At 60.0% G+C, this 20,015-nt stretch overlaps 1 long non-coding RNA gene across 6 annotated transcripts in view; it reads right to left on the bottom strand.

Moving 5' to 3' along the window:
• The window catches only part of LOC109368526 (uncharacterized), a 379,404-nt gene that overhangs the window by 261,267 nt on the left and 98,122 nt on the right, over positions 1-20,015 (bottom strand). The window lies entirely within an intron of this gene.

Below are 20,015 nucleotides of genomic sequence, written 5' to 3'. Positions count from 1 at the left end.
GGGCACCCGTTAATGGGCTGGTAACGGGGGAGGGCGGTGGCAGCACTACCGGCAGCAGGGCAGGGCTGATCGGTCACACCCCATTAAGGCTACCCGAATAGTGCTGGTGAGTCTGCTGGTTTGCCATGGCTGCATCCTGGCGGAAGGCTACTGCCAGGAAAAACGTGGAGACCCAGAGGTCCCATGTTCACACAAAAGGAAAGTTGCGGCCAAGAAGAACGTGGAGACCCGGACTGAGGTCCCGAAGGAAGATGCTAGTGTGCAGGTCTCTGGCTGTAATGAATACCAGAGCCAGGCCTTTGCAGTGCTAGGTGAGGGAGACAGCACTTGTTAAGATGCAACCAGCTAAATGACTTACTCAGGCTTGTGGTTGACCTGAAGGAGGAGGTGGAGAGACCGAAGAGCATAAAGGGATGTGAGAAGGAGATTGATTGGTGCCAAACCCTATCGGCCCTGAGATCTTGGCAGCCAGCTGAGGCTCCACATGGAGCATGTCACCCCTGCTGCCTTGCAAACAGGTGACAGAAGGGAAGCAGCAGGCTGACAGTGTTCCCCCATGTCCTCTCCTCCCCCTAGCAACAATGGTGAAGAACTGGGGGGTGTGGGGCAGTGGCAAAAGGCCCCTGCTCAGAGATGCAGGCACACTCTCCCAGAAATTCCCCTGCCTCCCAGCTGCCCCTGCAGAACAGGTAGATTGCTCTGCAGGGACAACTGGACAATGCTGGTGATGGTGGTTCTCTCCAGTTGGTGGTGTTACCAAAGTCTAACCAGACCTCACTTAGCATTAAAACCTCATTGGCGAAGAAAAAACAATGGGTCATTGTCATTGATGACTCTCTGCTGAAGGGAGCAGAAGGGCCAATATGTAGACCAGACCCTCTATACAGGGAGGTCTGTTGCCTTCTGGGAGTCTGGGTTAGAAATGTAAGGAAGAAATCTCCTTCCCTAGTTCGACCCTCAGATTACTATCCCCTATTGTTGTTTCAGGTAGGCAGAGATGAAATAGGAAGAACTTCCCTAAAAACTACAAAAAAGGACTTCAGAGCCTTCTGGCGACAGGTAAAGGGTTTGGGAGCACAAGTTGTGTTCTCCTCTATCCCTCCAGGTATAGGGAATGATGAGGGACTAAATATGATGGGCCAACATATTAATACCTGGCTCTGAGCCTGGTGTGCCTGGCAGGGGTTTGGGTTTTTTGACCTCTGCTCTGTTTGCATGAGACCAGGCCTGCTGGCAACCGATAGGAGTAACTTCTCCCACCAGTAGAAAGGGGTCTTAAGATGGGAATTGGGAAGGTTCATTGATAGAGATTTAAACTAAGAATGAAGGAGGGTGGGGGTGTAACTGAGGTCACGAGAATGGAGGTTGTATGTAATTTCCCAGTGCTTGTAGGAGAGGGATGTGCTACTAAGATCCCACAGTCTTGTGTCTTGGTAGAAGAGGAAATGTATGGAAATAAATGATGGTGATGATAGGGTTGACAGCTTATGGGTCAGAATAAAAGTGAAGGCCAATACGACTGATATTATTGTGGGAATCACCTACAGATCACCCAACCAGGATGAAGAGATGGACAAGACACACACAGTTGTGTGAGCTCTTAAGGTCTCTCCCCCTTGTTCTTGTGGGGGACTTCAACTTCCCAGACATCTGCTGGATTTATAAGACAGCAGATAAGGAACAGTCCCAGAGGTTCCTAGAGTGTGTGGGAGATAACTTCCTGACACAGCTGGTAAAGGAGCCAACAAGGGGAAGCAAAATCCTGGACCTGCTGTTTGTTAACAGAGAAAGTCTTGTGGGGGATGTAAAGGTTGGAGGCCATCTGGGGCACAGATCATGAGATGCTAGATTTCTTGATTCTTGTTGAACCACAGAGGGGAGTCAGCAGAATTGCTACCTTGGACTTTCAGGGGCAGACTTTGACTACTTAGGACCATGGTTGAGAAGGTCCCTTGGGAGGTAGCTTTGGAGAGCGTGGGAGCCCAGGAAGGCTGGGAATACTTTAAGGAAGCAATTTTAAAGGTGCAGGAGCTGGCCATCCCCAAGTCATGGAAGACAAGCTGATTGGCAAGGAGGCTGGACTGGCTGAAGAGAGACCTTTGGCTGGAACTCAAGATTGTGGTTGGACCTGATGATCTTTAAGGTCTTTTCCAACCTGAGTGATTCTATGTGGGAGTCCACATATTGTTTTAAATATGTATCAGCTCACAGTGGCATGTCACAGCAAGAAGGCTGGACAGACACTCAAAAAAATAGTTGTTTAACAAGGAGAAATACAGTAAAATTGTTTATGGGGCAGTGTGTTCTTATAGGCAAAGTAAATATCATTGAGAAGTCTGTTTGTAATTTTAAGACTTCATGTCGGATTCTTTTGCGCTTTCAAAAATCAATTTTGTATGGAATTTATGTGAGTCCTCCATTATTAATGAACCATGGCTGCACTCTCAGAAGAGCAGAACCTGACAAGTAAGTGGATGCTGCCACACAAAATCCACTGCTTCAGAGCGCTCGGCTCTATGTTCTTTATACTGTGACTCTGCCTGGGACCGTGTCCTTATTCCACTTGTAATCAAAAGATTGTCAAAGGCTGGGGAGTAGGTGAGTTATCGGTGTATCTCCTCAGGCCTTCACCTGGCTCAAGGTAATTTCACCTGCGTGGGCACTGAGTTCATCCAAAATTAAATTCAAATTGAATTTTTTGTACAAATCAATCAGAAATATGTTCGAGAATGTTTTTTTTTAAAAAAGAACTATTTTCTACTGTTTATATAATGCAAAGCCTGCCGCTTTCTAACTGAGCAAGTTGCTTTTGTATCTAATGCACTCTGGCTGCTGCATCTTTCTGTAAGGTTTACATACATGTCATGGCTTTGATTTCATGAATAACAAAAAGAATTGTGATTTCTTCATCCTAGCAATGTAATGTAATCCACATTTTGAATTACAGTTTTGAATTTGAATTACAATTCCCGCTATGCATCGGATCTTCAATGCCTTCTGATGTGCTGAGATTACATAGATCTTACTCTAATGTAGGACACTGAAGTATGTGTTTTACCTCAAGTACTCGTAAATACTTACATAAAACTGGAATGAGACTTGGAATGAGGCTTTCTATGCAAATATACAGGTGAAATGCACAGGTAGATATGAAACATTAAAGACTAAAGTTCTTTAGGAAAGTTAGCAGACAAATATTTAGGAGAGACGTTTTTGCCCTCAGAAAAACAACACTGTTCACTCGCCTGAGGTTTCAGGTGATCTGTTTTGGCCTTTTAAAAAACCTCTACCTTACATTCAATAAATTTATCTCTGTAAAAGGAAATAACATTTCCATATTGACTCTGATGTTTACAAATTGATAATGAAAATTTTCTGTAAAAGTGAATCCATATGATGAAAACTCATAGCCCAACACTATTACATGGTGTATTAAATAATAGAAGACTGTGTACCTAACTAGCTAATAGACGAAATCTGAATAGTGCCTAATACAACAAAATTCACTGTTCAGAATTTATGAGACTCATCATCATTTAATTAACAATATAAATATTAAAAAAAACTAATAAAATTTTATAATTGTAATAAGATACTCTGCTATATGAATTATGGAGTATTAATTCACACCCAGTTGTGTTGAAACTGGGCATGAATGAATAGGTCATAATTCATAACCTGTCACGTCCTAGTGCTGAAAAATAAAAATGCAGAAAAAATAAAATAGAATGATGTCTTGCAGAGACAAATTAAAATCTCAAAAAAGTCAAAAATCTTAAAAAAGTTATTAACATAATTTATTGCTGTGATTTTTTTAATAACAAGCTTCCCTCTACTAAATGAGGCTTTATCTTGTAGTCCTTACACATGGAAAATGTCAGCTTCAGCAGACGGTGATGTGATGGTGCTGACTTCAGGGATCTTGCCAGAAACCCTTGTAGAGATGCTCAGATCTGCAGCAGCCAAGAATTTGGCTGATTAGCTTAAGGAGCAATTTCTCTAGTAAAAGGACACCAGCTCTCATCAAGTAATTAGACTGTGTGGTATATTTTCATAAATTCAAATCATAACCTGATTTGTCAAAACTACACTTTGATGAGAGTCTTACTTGAACCAGAATGATCCTTATGATCAAAAAAGAGAAGAAAAAAGAACAGAAACCTCAAAAGAATTTTATATTTTCTAACTGAAAAATGTTGACTTTTGATTTCAAGCTGATATTTATTTTTAATTTTGAACACTTTTAAATGTGTGTATACATTCAATAAAATAGTTTCATTTGTTCTGTGAACCAGAATGTCAATTATTTGCTAGCTCTGGAAAGAAAACATAGAGTTTGGTCACTTGTATTTAAAGCACTCAGTATGTGAAATGTTTCCAGAGAATCTAACAGCATGAATTTTCAAGATACTTGAATTTGAATCAGTATCAGTCTTGAAAATCATCCATCCATGTCTGGAATAGTTAATGTTAAGCTCATCTAACTCAAGAGTAAAAATAGTGATCCAGCCAGTTTCACTAAAGTTCCTCTGAAAGGACTTCCTTTGTCCTGTGGGCAAGACGCATTGTAGTAATGTAACAGCAATGCAGTAATTAACAGCAATTTGGGCTTTATTCTAGTTCTTGCTGAGTGCAACCAAATTACAATCATTGTAACGTCTGCCTGTTATAAACTTTCTACGCACAATAAGGGGGATATGGAATAATTTTTCTGTTGGGCCAAATTCAGACATGACCCAAAGACTGTGGCAAAACATTCCACACACTTGGTTTCCCTGAGACATACTTCTTGCTGGAAAGCTCCATACTACCCTTCCTTTTCAGTGCACATCAGTTCTTGTACTTCTCAGTAATCTCCTCTTCTCTGAAATAGTTGTCACTGTTAACATTTATAGACAACTATGTAGCTACTATGACTGTAAATCTGCATCTGTCTCACTCCAGGCAAAGTACTTAATGCAAGCTAGAAAACTCAAATATTGGATTACATTAATTCAGTGATAACCCAGTTGTTGCTCAAACTTATGTGAGGCAAAGAAAGAGAGAACAAGAGGACAGGATGCTATTTTTATTTCTCAACACTAGCTCTTTTATTATCAGAGTGACTCAACATCAAGGGTGAAATCTTGGCCCTTACAAAATTAGTGGGAATTTTGCCATTGACATCAATAGAGTCAGGATTTTACCCTGAGTGAGCACAGCTCCCATATGTGCTCCCATAATGAATGTTAGGAATTACTGTCTGGTAGCATATGGAGTCCATTTATGGATTATGAATAAGGTTATTATTTAAAATGGAAGATAAATGTTAAGTTAACTGCTATATTCATGCTTGCCTTTCACATATCAAAAACAAAAGATAGGAATGATATCATCCATTACATATATTTTAATCTGTATTAGGTAAAATTTTAAACCATTGGGGAAGGACAAGGGAAAGGTAACCAGCAATCTATCAAATTCTGTGCTGTTTTATAATGATATAAGACAGGTTGAGGGTTCTAGATTTTCTGCTGCTTGTCATTTTAAATGGTTCATCAATATAATGCCAGTTTTCTGTTTGTGAATTAACATTACTATTTAAAGAAGCCTATTTGAAGGAATAAGAATGGAGAAAAAGCCAAAAAAGGGAATCTAATCCCTCATGGCTCTGTACTGCCTGACCTTTCCCACCAGAAAAATGATCCTGCATCTTTGGAAATGTGGCTCAGTGCCACCCCCACTACAGACATGGTTTCAAACTGCCTTGGAGTTCTGCCACAGGGAACCTCTGGCTTATTATACAGGACAGATGCCAGACAAACTGGCTGAGATGTGGTTGGTTTTTATAGACTTCCAATTTGAAAGTTATGCTATACAAATGTGATTAGATCTGACTGGAATGTTATTTCTTATTTTCTTTTATTGAAGTTTAATTGTTTCCTTATTCCACTGTCATCTCTCCATTTGACTAACACTTGTACATCATGGGGAAGATGCACTACTCAGCCTAGCTTTGTCTTCATATACCACTGCTCTGTGGATCTGTTTTTGTTCCTCAAAGAAAGAGAGAGCTCTGGACCTTCTCCAAAAGCTCCAGTTCTTTCCAGAGCTGCGGGCCCAAGATCGACATGCAGTACTCCAGATGGGGCCTGAAGAAGTCAGAGTAGTGAGGGACAAACAGCACCCTCTCCCTGCTATCCTCTTGACTCTCATCACCATATGTCTAGCCTAAGGTGGAGATGTGAGAAAGGAGAGGGGTTGAGATGTTCAAGCAGAGATAGCCAAAGTGCCATAAGGAAAAAATAGGTAAAGAACTGATTTGATTATTTCTTCATTAGATAGCTCTTCTCAAATGGATGGTGGAAGGCAGTACCCCAAACACAAAGAGCCACCAGATATAGGAAGCATGCCAGTAATTGGCACACGGAAAATCAAATCCTATAGCCTGTAAGGATATAGAGAAGGTATGTTTTATCGGCAATTGTGCAAAAGCCTGGTGCAAGGGGAATAACCCCTCCAAGCTTGCACACCGTCTGAAAAAACCGTGCTACAGATATAAGGCGAACTAATACATAATCAATAGTTTCCCGGAATTCAAAAAAGATAAGTCAGCCCCACACAAGACCTGCTCCGAGTCCTACAGGACTCTGGCAGCTCCCTACCTTGCCCCAGCGCCTCCCCAGCATTTCTACCTGGTTTAACTTCACGTGGTCACACAGCAGGTGCTGGCACCACACCTACCAATGGCAGTGGGGATGGTGACACTGGCAGCCCCAGCAGAGAGCAACCTGGCTGGCTGACGAGCAACCCAGTGAGCAGGGCCATGCAGGGAAGGGCAGAGAACCGAAGCAAAGGTTGCGGTTGCTTCTTTGTTTCTTCCTCTCTACCTTGCAGGTGGATGTTGAGACACTGTCTGTACCAGACCAAGGGAAACAACAGTTCTGAACCCTACAGAATGGAGGACACACTCTTCAAAAAAGATAAGTCAGCCCCACACAAGACCTGCTCCGAGTCCTACAGGACTCTGGCAGCTCCCTACCTTGCCCCAGCGCCTCCCCAGCATTTCTACCTGGTTTAACGTTACGTGGTCACACAGCAGGTGCTGGCACCACACCTACCAATGGCAGTGGGGATGGTGACACTGGCAGCCCCAGCAGAGAGCAACCTGGCTGGCTGACGAGCAACCCAGTGAGCAGGGCCATGCAGGGAAGGGCGGGGGGGCAAAGGTTTCGGTTGCTTCTTTGTTTCTTCCTCTCTACCTTGCAGGTGGATGTGTTGAGACCCTCTGTAGCAGACCAAGGGAAACAACAGTTCTGAACCCTACAGAATGGAGGACACACTCTTCAAAAAAGATAAGTCAGCCCCACACAAGACCTGCTCCGAGTCCTACAGGACTCTGGCAGCTCCCTACCTTGCCCCAGCGCCTCCCCAGCATTTCTACCTGGTTTAACTTCACGTGGTCACACAGCAGGTGCTGGCACCACACCTACCAATGGCAGTGGGGATGGTGACACTGGCAGCCCCAGCAGAGAGCAACCTGGCTGGCTGACGAGCAACCCAGTGAGCAGGGCCATGCAGGGAAGGGCAGAGAACCGAAGCAAAGGTTGCGGTTGCTTCTTTGTTTCTTCCTCTCTACCTTGCAGGTGGATGTGTTGAGACCCTCTGTAGCAGACCCAGGGAAACAACAGTTCTGAACCCTACAGAATGGAGGACACACTCTTCAAAAAAGATAAGTCAGCCCCACACAAGACCTGCTCCGAGTCCTACAGGACTCTGGCAGCTCCCTACCTTGCCCCAGCGCCTCCCCAGCATTTCTACCTGGTTTAACTTCACGTGGTCACACAGCAGGTGCTGGCACCACACCTACCAATGGCAGTGGGGATGGTGACACTGGCAGCCCCAGCAGAGAGCAACCTGGCTGGCTGACGAGCAACCCAGTGAGCAGGGCCATGCAGGGAAGGGCAGAAAACAGAAGCAAAGGTTGCGGTTGCTTCTTTGTTTCTTCCTCTCTACCTTGCAGGTGGATGTGTTGAGACCCTCTGTAGCAGACCCAGGGAAACAACCGTTCTCAGCCCACAGAATGGAGGACACACTCTTCAAAAAAGATAAGTCAGCCCCACACAAGACCTGCTCCGAGTCCTACAGGACTCTGGCAGCTCCCTACCTTGCCCCAGCGCCTCCCCAGCATTTCTACCTGGTTTAACGTTACGTGGTCACACAGCAGGTGCTGGCACCACACCTACCAATGGCAGTGGGGATGGTGACACTGGCAGCCCCAGCAGAGAGCAACCTGGCTGGCTGACGAGCAACCCAGTGAGCAGGGCCATGCAGGGAAGGGCAGAGAACCGAAGCAAAGGTTGCGGTTGCTTCTTTGTTTCTTCCTCTCTACCTTGCAGGTGGATGTTGAGACACTGTCTGTACCAGACCAAGGGAAACAACAGTTCTGAACCCTACAGAATGGAGGACACACTCTTCAAAAAAGATAAGTCAGCCCCACACAAGACCTGCTCCGAGTCCTACAGGACTCTGGCAGCTCCCTACCTTGCCCCAGCGCCTCCCCAGCATTTCTACCTGGTTTAACTTACGTGGTCACACAGCAGGTGCTGGCACCACACCTACCAATGGCAGTGGGGATGGTGACACTGGCAGCCCCAGCAGAGAGCAACCTGGCTGGCTGACGAGCAACCCAGTGAGCAGGGCCATGCAGGGAAGGGCAGAGAACCGAAGCAAAGGTTGCGGTTGCTTCTTTGTTTCTTCCTCTCTACCTTGCAGGTGGATGTGTTGAGACCCTCTGTAGCAGACCCAGGGAAACAACCGTTCTCAGGCCCACAGAATGGAGGACACACTCTTCAAAAAAGATAAGTCAGCCCCACACAAGACCTGCTCCGAGTCCTACAGGACTCTGGCAGCTCCCTACCTTGCCCCAGCGCCTCCCCAGCATTTCTACCTGGTTTAACTTCACGTGGTCACACAGCAGGTGCTGGCACCACACCTACCAATGGCAGTGGGGATGGTGACACTGGCAGCCCCAGCAGAGAGCAACCTGGCTGGCTGACGAGCAACCCAGTGAGCAGGGCCATGCAGGGAAGGGCAGAGAACAGAAGCAAAGGTTGCGGTTGCTTCTTTGTTTCTTCCTCTCTACCTTGCAGGTGGATGTGTTGAGACCCTCTGTAGCAGACCAAGGGAAACAACCGTTCTCAGCCACAGAATGGAGGACACACTCTTCAAAAAAGATAAGTCAGCCCCACACAAGACCTGCTCCGAGTCCTACAGGACTCTGGCAGCTCCCTACCTTGCCCCAGCGCCTCCCCAGCATTTCTACCTGGTTTAACGTTACGTGGTCACACAGCAGGTGCTGGCACCACACCTACCAATGGCAGTGGGGATGGTGACACTGGCAGCCCCAGCAGAGAGCAACCTGGCTGGCTGACGAGCAACCCAGTGAGCAGGGCCATGCAGGGAAGGGCAGAGAACCGAAGCAATGGTTGCGGTTGCTTCTTTGTTTCTTCCTCTCTACCTTGCAGGTGGATGTGTTGAGACCTCTGTACCAGACCAAGGGAAACAACAGTTCTCAGCCCTACAGAATGGGGGACACACTCTTCAAAAAAGATAAGTCAGCCCCACACAAGACCTGCTCCGAGTCCTACAGGACTCTGGCAGCTCCCTACCTTGCCCCAGCGCCTCCCCAGCATTTCTACCTGGTTTAACTTCACGTGGTCACACAGCAGGTGCTGGCACCACACCTACCAATGGCAGTGGGGATGGTGACACTGGCAGCCCCAGCAGAGAGCAACCTGGCTGGCTGACGAGCAACCCAGTGAGCAGGGCCATGCAGGGAAGGGCAGAGAACCGAAGCAAAGGTTGCGGTTGCTTCTTTGTTTCTTCCTCTCTACCTTGCAGGTGGATGTGTTGAGACCCTCTGTACCAGACCAAGGGAAACAACCGTTCTAACCCTACAGAATGGAGGACACACTCTTCAAAAAAGATAAGTCAGCCCCACACAAGACCTGCTCCGAGTCCTACAGGACTCTGGCAGCTCCCTACCTTGCCCCAGCGCCTCCCCAGCATTTCTACCTGGTTTAACGTTACGTGGTCACACAGCAGGTGCTGGCACCACACCTACCAATGGCAGTGGGGATGGTGACACTGGCAGCCCCAGCAGAGAGCAACCTGGCTGGCTGACGAGCAACCCAGTGAGCAGGGCCATGCAGGGAAGGGCAGAGAACCGAAGCAAAGGTTGCGGTTGCTTCTTTGTTTCTTCCTCTCTACCTTGCGGGGGGGGGGGGGGGGGGGGGGGGGATTTCTACCTGGTTTAACTTACGTGGTCACACAGCAGGTGCTGGCACCACACCTACCAATGGCAGTGGGGATGGTGACACTGGCAGCCCCAGCAGAGAGCAACCTGGCTGGCTGACGAGCAACCCAGTGAGCAGGGCCATGCAGGGAAGGGCAGAGAACCGAAGCAAAGGTTGCGGTTGCTTCTTTGTTTCTTCCTCTCTACCTTGCAGGGCGTTAATAGTGTCGACAGCAGGTGTGGCACCACTACAGCATGGGGGACATGGCGCCCAGCAGAGAGACTGGGTGAGCAACAAGACTGTCACACGAACGTTTACACGAATGAGGCCTCAAAGTAATCAGCCAGCTCCCAAACTTGGCTCTGCGCCTCCCCAGCATTTCTACCTGGTTTAACTTACGTGGTCACACAGCAGGTGCTGGCACCACACCTACCAATGGCAGTGGGGATGGTGACACTGGCAGCGCCAGCAGAGAGCAACCTGGCTGGCTGACGAGCAACCCAGTGAGCAGGGCCATGCAGGGAAGGGCAGAGAACAGCAAAGGTTGCGGTTGCTTCTTTGTTTCTTCCTCTCTACCTTGCAGGTGGATGTGTTGAGACCCTCTGTAGCAGACAGGGAAACACGTTCTCACCCACAGAATGGAGGACACACTCTTCAAAAAAGATAAGTCAGCCACACACAAGACCTGCTCCGAGTCCTACAGGACTCTGACTGCTCCCTACCTTGCCCCAGCGCCTCCCCAGCATTTCTACCTGGTTTAGGGTCAGGTGGACACACAGCAGGTGCTGGCACCACACCTACCAATGGCAGTGGGGATGGTGACACTGGCAGCCCCAGCAGAGAGCAACCTGGCTGGCTGACGAGCAACCCAGTGAGCAGGGCCATGCAGGGAAGGGCAGAGAACCGAAGCAAAGGTTGCGGTTGCTTCTTTGTTTCTTCCTCTCTACCTTGCAGGTGGATGTTGGACACTGTCTGTACCAGACCAAGGGAAACAACAGTTGGGAACCCTAAGAATGGAGGACACACTCTTCAAAAAGGATAAGTCAGGCCCACACAAGACCTGGTCCGAGTCCTACAGGACTCTGGCAGCTCCCTACCTTGCCCCAGCGCCGCCCCAGCATTTCTACCTGGTTTAACTTACGTGGTCACACAGCAGGTGCTGGCACCACACCTACCAATGGCAGTGGGGATGGTGACACTGGCAGCCCCAGCGGAGAGCAACCTGGCTGGCTGACGAGTAACCGAGTGAGCAGGGCCATGCAGGGAAGGGCAGAGAACCAGAAAGGAAGGTTGCGGGTGCTTCTTTGTTTCTTCCTCTCTACCTTGCAGGGTGTGAGGGGGGGGGGGGGGGGGGGGGGGGGGGGGGGGGGGGGGGGGGGGGGGGGGGGGGGGGGGGGGGGGGGGGGGGGGGGGGGGGGGGGGGGGGGGGGGGGGGGGGGGGGGGGGGGGGGGGGGGGGGGGGGGGGGGGGGGGGGGGGGGGGGGGGGGGGGGGGGGGGGGGGGGGGGGGGGGGGGGGGGGGGGGGGGGGGGGGGGGGGGGGGGGGGGGGGGGGGGGGGGGGGGGGGGGGGGGGGGGGGGGGGGGGGGGGGGGGGGGGGGGGGGGGGGGGGGGGGGGGGGGGGGGGGGGGGGGGGGGGGGGGGGGGGGGGGGGGGGGGGGGGGGGGGGGGGGGGGGGGGGGGGGGGGGGGGGGGGGGGGGGGGGGGGGGGGGGGGGGGGGGGGGGGGGGGGGGGGGGGGGGGGGGGGGGGGGGGGGGGGGGGGGGGGGGGGGGGGGGGGGGGGGGGGGGGGGGGGGGGGGGGGGGGGGGGGGGGGGGGGGGGGGGGGGGGGGGGGGGGGGGGGGGGGGGGGGGGGGGGGGGGGGGGGGGGGGGGGGGGGGGGGGGGGGGGGGGGGGGGGGGGGGGGGGGGGGGGGGGGGGGGGGGGGGGGGGGGGGGGGGGGGGGGGGGGGGGGGGGGGGGGGGGGGGGGGGGGGGGGGGGGGGGGGGGGGGGGGGGGGGGGGGGGGGGGGGGGGGGGGGGGGGGGGGGGGGGGGGGGGGGGGGGGGGGGGGGGGGGGGGGGGGGGGGGGGGGGGGGGGGGGGGGGGGGGGGGGGGGGGGGGGGGGGGGGGGGGGGGGGGGGGGGGGGGGGGGGGGGGGGGGGGGGGGGGGGGGGGGGGGGGGGGGGGGGGGGGGGGGGGGGGGGGGGGGGGGGGGGGGGGGGGGGGGGGGGGGGGGGGGGGGGGGGGGGGGGGGGGGGGGGGGGGGGGGGGGGGGGGGGGGGGGGGGGGGGGGGGGGGGGGGGGGGGGGGGGGGGGGGGGGGGGGGGGGGGGGGGGGGGGGGGGGGGGGGGGGGGGGGGGGGGGGGGGGGGGGGGGGGGGGGGGGGGGGGGGGGGGGGGGGGGGGGGGGGGGGGGGGGGGGGGGGGGGGGGGGGGGGGGGGGGGGGGGGGGGGGGGGGGGGGGGGGGGGGGGGGGGGGGGGGGGGGGGGGGGGGGGGGGGGGGGGGGGGGGGGGGGGGGGGGGGGGGGGGGGGGGGGGGGGGGGGGGGGGGGGGGGGGGGGGGGGGGGGGGGGGGGGGGGGGGGGGGGGGGGGGGGGGGGGGGGGGGGGGGGGGGGGGGGGGGGGGGGGGGGGGGGGGGGGGGGGGGGGGGGGGGGGGGGGGGGGGGGGGGGGGGGGGGGGGGGGGGGGGGGGGGGGGGGGGGGGGGGGGGGGGGGGGGGGGGGGGGGGGGGGGGGGGGGGGGGGGGGGGGGGGGGGGGGGGGGGGGGGGGGGGGGGGGGGGGGGGGGGGGGGGGGGGGGGGGGGGGGGGGGGGGGGGGGGGGGGGGGGGGGGGGGGGGGGGGGGGGGGGGGGGGGGGGGGGGGGGGGGGGGGGGGGGGGGGGGGGGGGGGGGGGGGGGGGGGGGGGGGGGGGGGGGGGGGGGGGGGGGGGGGGGGGGGGGGGGGGGGGGGGGGGGGGGGGGGGGGGGGGGGGGGGGGGGGGGGGGGGGGGGGGGGGGGGGGGGGGGGGGGGGGGGGGGGGGGGGGGGGGGGGGGGGGGGGGGGGGGGGGGGGGGGGGGGGGGGGGGGGGGGGGGGGGGGGGGGGGGGGGGGGGGGGGGGGGGGGGGGGGGGGGGGGGGGGGGGGGGGGGGGGGGGGGGGGGGGGGGGGGGGGGGGGGGGGGGGGGGGGGGGGGGGGGGGGGGGGGGGGGGGGGGGGGGGGGGGGGGGGGGGGGGGGGGGGGGGGGGGGGGGGGGGGGGGGGGGGGGGGGGGGGGGGGCCCCCCCCCCCCCCCCCCCCCCCCCCCCCCCCCCCCCCCCCCCCCCCCCCCCCCCCCCCCCCCCCCCCCCCCCCCCCCCCCCCCCCCCCCCCCCCCCCCCCCCCCCCCCCCCCCCCCCCCCCCCCCCCCCCCCCCCCCCCCCCCCCCCCCCCCCCCCCCCCCCCCCCCCCCCCCCCCCCCCCCCCCCCCCCCCCCCCCCCCCCCCCCCCCCCCCCCCCCCCCCCCCCCCCCCCCCCCCCCCCCCCCCCCCCCCCCCCCCCCCCCCCCCCCCCCCCCCCCCCCCCCCCCCCCCCCCCCCCCCCCCCCCCCCCCCCCCCCCCCCCCCCCCCCCCCCCCCCCCCCCCCCCCCCCCCCCCCCCCCCCCCCCCCCCCCCCCCCCCCCCCCCCCCCCCCCCCCCCCCCCCCCCCCCCCCCCCCCCCCCCCCCCCCCCCCCCCCCCCCCCCCCCCCCCCCCCCCCCCCCCCCCCCCCCCCCCCCCCCCCCCCCCCCCCCCCCCCCCCCCCCCCCCCCCCCCCCCCCCCCCCCCCCCCCCCCCCCCCCCCCCCCCCCCCCCCCCCCCCCCCCCCCCCCCCCCCCCCCCCCCCCCCCCCCCCCCCCCCCCCCCCCCCCCCCCCCCCCCCCCCCCCCCCCCCCCCCCCCCCCCCCCCCCCCCCCCCCCCCCCCCCCCCCCCCCCCCCCCCCCCCCCCCCCCCCCCCCCCCCCCCCCCCCCCCCCCCCCCCCCCCCCCCCCCCCCCCCCCCCCCCCCCCCCCCCCCCCCCCCCCCCCCCCCCCCCCCCCCCCCCCCCCCCCCCCCCCCCCCCCCCCCCCCCCCCCCCCCCCCCCCCCCCCCCCCCCCCCCCCCCCCCCCCCCCCCCCCCCCCCCCCCCCCCCCCCCCCCCCCCCCCCCCCCCCCCCCCCCCCCCCCCCCCCCCCCCCCCCCCCCCCCCCCCCCCCCCCCCCCCCCCCCCCCCCCCCCCCCCCCCCCCCCCCCCCCCCCCCCCCCCCCCCCCCCCCCCCCCCCCCCCCCCCCCCCCCCCCCCCCCCCCCCCCCCCCCCCCCCCCCCCCCCCCCCCCCCCCCCCCCCCCCCCCCCCCCCCCCCCCCCCCCCCCCCCCCCCCCCCCCCCCCCCCCCCCCCCCCCCCCCCCCCCCCCCCCCCCCCCCCCCCCCCCCCCCCCCCCCCCCCCCCCCCCCCCCCCCCCCCCCCCCCCCCCCCCCCCCCCCCCCCCCCCCCCCCCCCCCCCCCCCCCCCCCCCCCCCCCCCCCCCCCCCCCCCCCCCCCCCCCCCCCCCCCCCCCCCCCCCCCCCCCCCCCCCCCCCCCCCCCCCCCCCCCCCCCCCCCCCCCCCCCCCCCCCCCCCCCCCCCCCCCCCCCCCCCCCCCCCCCCCCCCCCCCCCCCCCCCCCCCCCCCCCCCCCCCCCCCCCCCCCCCCCCCCCCCCCCCCCCCCCCCCCCCCCCCCCCCCCCCCCCCCCCCCCCCCCCCCCCCCCCCCCCCCCCCCCCCCCCCCCCCCCCCCCCCCCCCCCCCCCCCCCCCCCCCCCCCCCCCCCCCCCCCCCCCCCCCCCCCCCCCCCCCCCCCCCCCCCCCCCCCCCCCCCCCCCCCCCCCCCCCCCCCCCCCCCCCCCCCCCCCCCCCCCCCCCCCCCCCCCCCCCCCCCCCCCCCCCCCCCCCCCCCCCCCCCCCCCCCCCCCCCCCCCCCCCCCCCCCCCCCCCCCCCCCCCCCCCCCCCCCCCCCCCCCCCCCCCCCCCCCCCCCCCCCCCCCCCCCCCCCCCCCCCCCCCCCCCCCCCCCCCCCCCCCCCCCCCCCCCCCCCCCCCCCCCCCCCCCCCCCCCCCCCCCCCCCCCCCCCCCCCCCCCCCCCCCCCCCCCCCCCCCCCCCCCCCCCCCCCCCCCCCCCCCCCCCCCCCCCCCCCCCCCCCCCCCCCCCCCCCCCCCCCCCCCCCCCCCCCCCCCCCCCCCCCCCCCCCCCCCCCCCCCCCCCCCCCCCCCCCCCCCCCCCCCCCCCCCCCCCCCCCCCCCCCCCCCCCCCCCCCCCCCCCCCCCCCCCCCCCCCCCCCCCCCCCCCCCCCCCCCCCCCCCCCCCCCCCCCCCCCCCCCCCCCCCCCCCCTTTTTTTTTCCCCTTCCTTCAGGGGGGAACCCGTCAGAACCAAGGGAAAAACCTTCTAAAAATAGCCCCCCAAAAAATGTCCCCCCCAAAAAGCCCTGCCCGGCCTCCCTGGCAGCTCCCTACCTTGGGGGCCCCCCCAGTTTTCCCCTTTTTAATTTTGGAAAGGGGCTGGCACCCAAAAAGGGGGGTGGTGACAGCACCCCAGCAAGGGAAACCGGGGGGGGGGCCGGGGGGTGCCAAAAGGGGGAAAGGTTGCTTGCCGCCCTTCTCCTTTTCAGGGGAAAATTTTTAAAAAGAAAAAAAAAACCGCCCGGGCCCACAAAATGGGGCAAAAACCTTTAAAAAAGGCCCCCACACAAGTTTTCCGGGTCCAAGATCTGGCACCCCTACCCCCCCGGGGCCTTTCCCAGCACACCGAACTCTGGTACAAACAGGGGGCCCACATAAAGGCAGGGGGTGCCTGGGCCCCCAAAAAACCCGGGGGAAAAGGAACCTCGGGGCAAAAGGGGGGGCAAAAACCCAAAGCGGGGGGGTTTTTTTTCTTCCCCCCCCCAGATGGGAGTTAGACCCCCTGTACCCCCCGGGGCCCTTTCCCCCCCCTTTTAGGAACTTAAAAAAAGAAAGTCGCCCCACACAAAGTGATTACAGGACCCGCACCCCTTTTGCCCCAGCCCCCCCCCGGGGAACCAGGAAAACAAGGGGCCCCCCCCCCTCATGGGTGGTAAATGAGCCCCCCAAACAACCCGGGGAAACAACCCAAGCCCCATGAGGAACAAAAAAACAAATTGGGCCGTTTCTTCCCCCCCTTTTTTTGGGGTTTTGGGAAACCCTCACCAAAAGGGTAGTTACCCCCAAAAGAAGGGGACACACCAAAAAAATGCGAAAAGGTGCCTGGCCCGCGGGCCCCTTCCCCCCGGGGCCCCCCCCAAAAATTTTAGGAAAACCAGGGCCCGGGTCTGGCCCCCTACCTGGGGGGGGGAAACCCTCACCCCCAAAAAACCTTTTCCCCCAGAAAGGACACCTCAAAAAGGAAAAACCAAAAAGTTGGGGGTTTTTCGTTTCTCCCTTTTTCCCGCTCAGTTTTACCTGTTAGAACAAGGAAACAAAGTTAAACCCCCAAATGGGGGAAATTAAAAAATTAACCCACCCAAAAAAACCGTTTCCCAAAACCCCAGGCCTGGAGTTTACCCCCCCGCGGGCCCCCTTTTTCCTTTTTAAAACTTTAGTGGGGGCTCTCACCAACAAAATGGAAGGGGGGAGGGGACTTTTAAAAAATAGGGGCAACCTCGGGGAAAAACCCCCAGGCGGGCCGGGGGGGGGGCAGGCCGAAAATTTCGGGGGTTTTTTTTTCCCTCTCTATTCAGGGTTTTTAACCCCTTTTCTAAAAGGGGGGAAACACCCCCCCCAGAAGGAGGAAAAAACCCCTTTTCAAAAAAGAAAGGGGCCCCCCGAGCCCGACCCCCACAATTGGGCTCTTTTTTCCCCACCCCCCCCCTTTTACCTTTTTTAAAACCCGGGAAAAAACCGACCCCCAAATGGGGGGAAAAAAGGAGCCCCACAAAAGGCCCCCCCCGGCTGCAGCCCCCCGGCCTCGGGAAAAAGGAAAAAACAAATTTGGGTTTTTTTTTCTTCCCCCCTCCTTCGGGGGGGGGGAAAACCCCTAAAAACCCCGGAAAAAACCCGCCCCCAAAGGGAAAACCCAAAAAAAACCCCCCGTCCCCATCCTCAGGTGGAGTCCTCTTCCCCAGGCCCCCCTTTTTTTTTAAACTTCAAAGTTTCCCCCCAACCGGGCGTTAGGGACCTGGCAGCCCCAAGCGGCCCCCGCTCTGGGAAAAAGGGCCAGCGGGGGAAACCAAAAAATTGGGGGGTTTTTTTTTCCCCCCGGGGGTTGGTTGAGCCCCCTGACACCCAAAAAAAACCCGGAAACCCAAGAAGGGGCCTTTTAAAAAAATTTTTCCCCCCCCAAAAAGTGTGGGCCCTACGCCCGGGAAACCCCACCGCCCCGGGCCCCCCATTCATTTTTTAATTGGGGCCACACAGGTGCTACCAAAACCCAAGGAAAGGGGGGGCCGCCCCCCCACAAAACCGGGGCCTAGGGGCAACCCATGGCACCCCCCAAAGGGCAGGAAAAAGAAAAGGCGGGTTTTTTTTTTGTTTTCCCCCATTGCGGGGGATGGAACCCGCCCAAAAAAGGGCCCTTTCTCCCCCCAAATGGGGAAAACCTTAAAAAGAAAAGAAAAAACCTCCCGGCACAATTGGCCCCCCCACCTTAGGCTCCCCACACTCCGGTTTAAAGGGGCCCCCCCCCCCCAAAAAATAGGGGGTTCCCTGGGGCCCCCCGAAAACCCTGGGGCCACAACCAGGGCGGGAGGGAAGGGCAAAACCAAGAAAAGGGGCGGTTTGGTTTCCCCACCCCCCTGCAGGGGGAAAAAGGGAAAAAAGGGGGTTTTTTCTCCCCTACGAATTGGAACCCTTCAAAAAAGAAATACCCCCCAAAACCCTGTTTACAACCTAAAATATGCCCCACCCTCCCCATTTTTTACCTGGAATTTAAACGGGGCCCACCACGTCTCCCAAACCTCCTGGGGGGGGGTGCCTGGCACCCCACAAGGAAAAGGGGGGGAAAAACCCCAGCAGGGCCATGCGGGGGGAGAAAAAGGGAAGGTTGCGGGCCCCCCATTGCGGTGTTTTTGGGCCCTTTTTTGGGCAGGGGGGAAAACCCCAAAAGGAGGAACACTTTTTCCCAAAAAAGGCACCCCCAAAAAGACCCCAGCCAAAAAACCGGCCCCTACCCCCCGCGCCTCCCCAGCTTTCCCTGGTTTAATTTTTAAAACAGGGCGCCCCCCCTACCAAGGGCAGTGGGGGTGGTGCCTGGCAGCCCCACAGAAGGAACCCGGGGCTGACGAGCAACCCAGGGAGGGCCATGCGGGAAGGGCAAGAACCAAAAAAGGTTGGGGTGCTTTTTTGTTTTTCCTCCCCCTTGAGGTGGATGTTGAACCTTGTCGCCAAGGAAAAAATTTAAACCCAAGAATGGGGGAAAAAAACCTTTAAAAAAATAAGTCACCCCCACACAAACCTCTCCGAGCCCTACAACTCTGGGCCCCCTTTTTCCCCCGCCTCCCCGCATTTCACCGGGTTTTAACTTACGTGGTCCCCCAAAGGGGCCCCCAAAAACCTACCAATGGCAGGGGGATGGTGCACGGGGCCCCCACGAGAGAAACCTGGGGGAGCCCCCAGTGCAGGGCCCAAAAAGGGGGCCCAAAAAAAAGGTTGCGGTTGCTTTTTTTTCTTCCTCTCTACTTGCAGGTGGTTGTTGAACCCCTGTCCCCCGGGAAAAAACCCGTTCTACCCACAGAATGGGACCACCTAAAAAAAGATAAGTCACCCACACAAACCTGCCCGAGTCTCAGGCCCGGGGTCCCTCCCTTGCCCCGCTCCCCAGCTTTCTCCCGGGTTTTAATTCCGGGTCAACACGGGTGCGGGCCCCAAAACCCTACCAATGGCAGGGGGGAGGGTGAACTGCAGCCCAGCAGAAGAACCCTGGGGACGAGCAACCCTGAGCGGCCTTCAGGGGGGAAAAACAAGAAAGGGGGGTTGCTTCTTTTTTTTTCCCTCCTCCTTTGGGGGGGAGTTTTAAACCCCTTTAAACCAAAAAAAACAACCGTTCAACCCAAAGGGGGGCCCAAAAAAAGAAAACACCCAAAAAGCCGCCCCCCAAAGCCCCCCCGCCCCTCCCTTCCCCCGCCCCTCCCCCATTTTCCCTGGTTTCCTTACGGCACCCGGTCCCCACACCCCCAAAACCCCGGGGATTAACACGGCCCCCCGCGGGAAAGGCTCAAACGGCCCCCGGGCACCATGGGAAGGCGAGAACCAAAAAATTTGGTTTTGCCTTTGCCCCTTTTACCGCAGGGGGGTTTTGCCCTTTTTCCCCCCAAAATGACCCAGCCCAAAAAAAAAGGGCCCAATTTTAAAAAAAGTGACCCCCACAAAACCCCCACCTAAGATTGGCAGCCCCACCTGCCCCGCGTCCCCAGTTTTTCTCCGTTTTTCCTGGCCCCCCCGGGTTACCAAAACCCCAAGGGGGGGGATGGGTAACCCCGGGGCCCCCGAACCCCCTTTTTGGGGCCCCGTGGCACCCGGGGGAAAGGGGCAAAAAAAAAAATTTGGGTTGTTTTTTTTTCCCCCACCTTGCAGGGATGGGCCTTTTAGAGACCGGGGGAACCCCGGGTTCTCGGGCCCCAAATGGGGACCACTCTTAAAAAAAACCCCCAAAAAAACCGCTCCCCCCCCCAAATGGGCCCCCTTAGCCCCCCAAAAAATTTTTAAACTGGGCCCCCCCGGGGGGCCACCCCCTCCGGGATAAGGTACCCCAGCCCCACAAGCCCCGGGTGGCACAAAAGTGGGGGCCCAAGGC

The sequence above is a fragment of the Meleagris gallopavo genome, chromosome 7 (genome assembly GCF_905368555.1).
Source record: "Meleagris gallopavo chromosome 7, MGAL_WU_HG_1.1, whole genome shotgun sequence".
Lineage (NCBI taxonomy): Eukaryota > Metazoa > Chordata > Aves > Galliformes > Phasianidae > Meleagris > Meleagris gallopavo.
This window is presented reverse-complemented; position numbering and strand designations above follow the sequence as displayed.